This window comes from Chiloscyllium plagiosum, chromosome 50 (genome assembly GCF_004010195.1).
Source record: "Chiloscyllium plagiosum isolate BGI_BamShark_2017 chromosome 50, ASM401019v2, whole genome shotgun sequence".
Lineage (NCBI taxonomy): Eukaryota > Metazoa > Chordata > Chondrichthyes > Orectolobiformes > Hemiscylliidae > Chiloscyllium > Chiloscyllium plagiosum.
In genome coordinates this window covers 5,298,657-5,303,186 of record NC_057759.1, presented here as the reverse complement: position 1 = coordinate 5,303,186, position 4,530 = coordinate 5,298,657, and the positions used below count along the sequence as shown (strand labels likewise).

General features: G+C 44.2%; 1 protein-coding gene across 1 annotated transcript in view; it reads left to right on the top strand.

The window, feature by feature from the left end:
- Window positions 1-4,530, top strand: part of LOC122544520 (high affinity immunoglobulin gamma Fc receptor I-like) — a 223,148-nt gene that overhangs the window by 45,274 nt on the left and 173,344 nt on the right. The window contains exon 5 of the transcript XR_006310358.1: window positions 4,001-4,522. The gene's annotated coding sequence lies outside the window, so the exon portion shown is untranslated. Of the gene's footprint in view, window positions 1-4,000 lie in introns of the transcript that reaches the window.

Here is a 4,530-nt window from a genome sequence, read left to right as displayed (position 1 = left end):
AATTAAGGGTTGGCAGGTATAGGACAGATGTTAGGGGTAGATTCTTTACTCAGCGAGTCGTGAGTTCATGGAATGCCCTGCCAGTAGCAGTGGTGGACTCTCCCTCTTTATGGGCATTTAAACGGGCATTGGATAGGCATATGGAGGATAGTGGGCTGGTGTAGGTTGGGTGGGCTTGGATCGGCGTAACATCGAGGGCCAAAGAGCCTGTACTGCGCTGTATTTTTCTATGTTCTAACTCCCTCTGCTCTTGCACTCCCTTTAGAATTTTACCCCATATTTTGGATTGTCTTTTTGTTTCTTTCAACCAACATCCTTCACCAAATTTGTGTTGAATCACTTTTGTCTTTATTTTCCAATGTTCACGAATTAAAACCTATTTTGTTAAATCAAACTTCATTTTCTCCCTCCTAGTAGTTTTGCTACTAACTAATAACATTACTCCACAAGAACATGCAGGCGAGGATCAGGTTGAGTCAATTTGGCCCATCAGGAACCTGCTCCACTATTCCATACAATCGTAGCTGATCCCATCTCAGCCTCAACTTCACTTTTCTGCAAACACTCCCTTTGACCCACCACTGATTAACAATCTGTCTGTCCCTTCCTCCAATTTATACAGTGTCCTGAGTGGTGGGGATTGGGAGGATTTACAATCCTCTCCTCATTTCAGAGAATTTATTCCCCCTGTTTTCAGTCTGCCTAGCCTCTTATCCTGAAATGATAACCTCTTTTTCTAAATTCTCCCTCATGAGCAAACATCCTCTCTCCAACTCCTTGTCAATACCCCCTTTCGCATCTTATAACCTTCAGTTAGATCTCCTCTCTTACAAACTCCAGAGAAACTGCTGTTCTCTATATTAGACATGGGAATTGCTGTTCTCTATATTAAGCATGGGAACTGATGTTCTCTATATTATACACAGGCACTGCTGTTCTCTATATGAGACATGGGAACTGCTGTACTCCATATTATACACAGGGACTGCTGTTCTCTATATGAGACATGGGAACTGATGGTCTCTATATTCTACACAGGTACTGCTGTTCTCTATATGAGACATGGGAACTGCTCTTCTCTATATTAGACATGGAAACTGCTGTTCTCTATATTATACACGGGGACTGCTGTTCTCTACAATAGATATGGGAACTGCTGTTCTCTATATTATACACAGGGACTGCTGTTCTCTATATTAGATATGGGAACTGCTGTACTCCATATTATACACAGGCACTGATCTCTCATCTCAGACAAACCCTTCATCTCTGGAAACGATTGAGTGAATCTCCTCTGAACTACCTCCAGTATAAACTGCATCTGTCCTCAAGTAAAGAGATCAAAATTGTACCAGTCTCTTCTCATAAGACTAAACTTTCATCTGGGCAATCAATTCAGTGATCTCCTTTCAACTTCCTCCAAATCAACTCCATCCCTCCTCAAAGAAGAGGACCAAAACTGTCTGCAGTACTCCGGATGTGGAAACCCTTGTACAGTTGCAGTAACAATTACTTATTTCCAGACTCCATTCCGTTCACAATAAATGTCTTCCTTGTGACCTGCTGTAGCCTTTACACTGACATTTTGACCTTTCTCTCCTATTCAGATGATAAGTTGCCTTTTTTCAATTCTTCTAACTACGATGGATGTCCTCACCGCTAATGGGACTGATCAGTGCTCAGTTCACTGTCTAACAGAAATTGAGAGTGTGTCCTCGATTTGAACTGCTGTGCTTTAGGTTTGCAAACGAGTCAGACACAACGGTTCATTTGCTCAATTTTTCTAACAATGTAAAATTGCTGAGTTTGCACCCCAGAGTGATTTTCAGCCCATTTGGACAGTGTTTGAATGCTATTCTAAGATGCCGGAATGCTATTCACATGCCGGAAGAATCAGCTGGAAAAAATAAGAGAAAAAGAACATAGGAAAATTTTACTGTAAATATTCAGTTTCTCCTGCTAACAAATGAATCTGGATTCTTGTTGCGCAAGCAACAATTATTCCAATTTTAACCTTTCGTTTATATTCCAATTTTAACCTTTTAGTTTATGTCTATGCTGACCATTCCTCTGAACACAGCACATTACTTTGTATGTCTCCCCAAGTAATTTCGTCTGCCACTTGTTCAGCCTGTCGACATCCTCACAAAGCACAATCCCAAATAGTGCTTTATTTCTTTTATAATTCACTTGACCGATGTGGAAATCACCGGCTGGGCCGAGAATTTATTATCCATCCCTACCTCCTCCTCAAGGGGCCAAGTCGTGAGCTGCCTTCATGAACCAGTGCAGTCCCTGTGCAATAGGTAGACCATGATACCATTAGAGAGGGAACTAGAGGATGTTGACCCAGCAACACGAAATGAATGGCTGATATATTTCCAAGTTGGGGTGGTGAGTGGCTCAGAGGGAAACTTGCAGGAGGTGGTATTCTCATGTATCTGCTGTGCTTGTCCTTCTAGATAGACGTGGTTTTGGGTTTGGAAGGGGCTGCCTGAGGAGCTTTGGTGAATTTCTGAAGGACATCACGTAGCTGCTACTGAGCACGGGTGGTGGATGGAGTGGATATGGTGCCAATCAAGCAGGGGCTGTGTTGTCCCTGGATGGTGTTCGGCCTCTCAAGTGTGGTCTACAAGGTGCACTGCAGAAGTGACTGAGTGTGTGTGTGCGCGCGCGTGCATGTGAAAGTATGTGTGTCAATGAGAATGTGTGTGTCTCTCTCTCTCACACACACACACACACACACAGATGTACACTTTCATACTCTCACTCAAACGCACTCACACACATACTGTCTCATACACATACACTATGTGAGCACCGTCAGTTTGAAACCCACATCAAGTGCCGATTGGGGAACGATCGCTGGTGTTACCTGCTGGAGTGTCTCACCCAACTTGTTTCCAATTCTGGAGTTCAATGGGAAGCAATATGAGGAGAGAAAGGATCAGAAACAATGGGACAATGAGTATTGCCATCTCATGACTGTGTGCCTGTGCTGGATTCAGAGAGGGATTTCCTGTCAATAACATCATCTCTTCAGCAAACAGAACAATTTCCTGTTCTGTCACCCTGACCCCCTGCCAACACTCGTGTCTGTAAAATTCCGCCCAAACCCTCACCATTGCAGTAGCATCATTGTTTCTGTGCAGCCTCGCTCATTAACAACATCCCACCAAACCAACCCAAACTATTCGATGCTAAACTCAAAAGATCGCTCTGCACCCACACTCTCTCAATTGTCGACTAGAAATTACTGTCCCTCATTTTCACGGCCTGCATATATCGAGGCAAAACTTTCCTTGTCCTCCACTCGTCAGCGGCAACTGGGCCATTCACAGAGAAACATCAAAAATACCATTTGGAGGACGCCATTTGGCCCCTCCAGCCTGCTCCGCCCATTCAAAGGGATCATGGCTGGTCACCCAACACAGTCCCCTGTCTCCCTGCACTCTCCCTTTAGCGCCGAACAACTTTATCCAACTCTTTCCTGAACAACATTCAGTGTTCTGGCCCTGACTGCTTTCTGTGGCAGAGAATTCCACAGGCTCCTCACTCTCTGCATGAAGACATTTCTCCCCATCTCAGTCCCACTCCATTTCCTTTTGACTGTCACTCCCTGGTTCTGGACTCTCCACCCGGTCACCGGGAACACCCTCTCCATGTTTACTCTGTCTCATCCTTGTTCAAATTTCTATGAGATTCCCCCTTAATTCTTCTAAACTCCAGTGAATATCATCCTAACCATTCCAGTCTCTCTCCATCTGTCTGTCCTGCCATCTGAGGAATCATTCTGGGAAACCTTCTCTGCACTCCCTCCATAGGCATAATATCGTTCCTCAAATAAGGAAACTCCAAACTGTGCACAGTTCTCCAGGGTTTGGTCTCACCCTATCCAATTGTAACGAGACATCCCTGCACTTGGACTTGAATCCTCTCGCTATGAAGGCCTCCCTTATCTGACAAAGGAAATTACTCTCATTCTCCCTTACACCCACAGATGCTGCCGACCTGCTGAGCTTCTGAAGCAAGTTTTTTAGAGTGTTCATGCCAAGACTTCAGCTGGACCCCAGTGAAGAACGAGTACAGATCAAAGATGAAGAATGAATTACCTGGCTCTGTGAGGTTGATGGAATTCCTGGTCACATTAAATATCGTTCCAACCCCCTGTTGGTCGCGACACACTGGTATCTGCCTTGGTGCTGGGACTGGAAGGATTCAATGGCCAGCTCTCTCCTGTCTGAGCTAAAGTTGTAATTCCTGCTGGCATTGTTTAAGGCTTACCTTTGAAAGTACCATTGAAAGTACGGTCCTGTACCTTGACACAATACACACACTCTGGAACAAGACGATTCCCAATTGAAACCTCCATTTTATTGACTCTGGGGGTGAGCAAAACCCCAGCAACAGGAACTGGAACAAAACAAGACAAAGAGGAAATAAAAGACTGGATGTTGAAATTGTCTTTCTTTTCACAGATGTTATCTTCTATGACGTGATAATGACTGACAGAAAGGAGAAATAAAACAA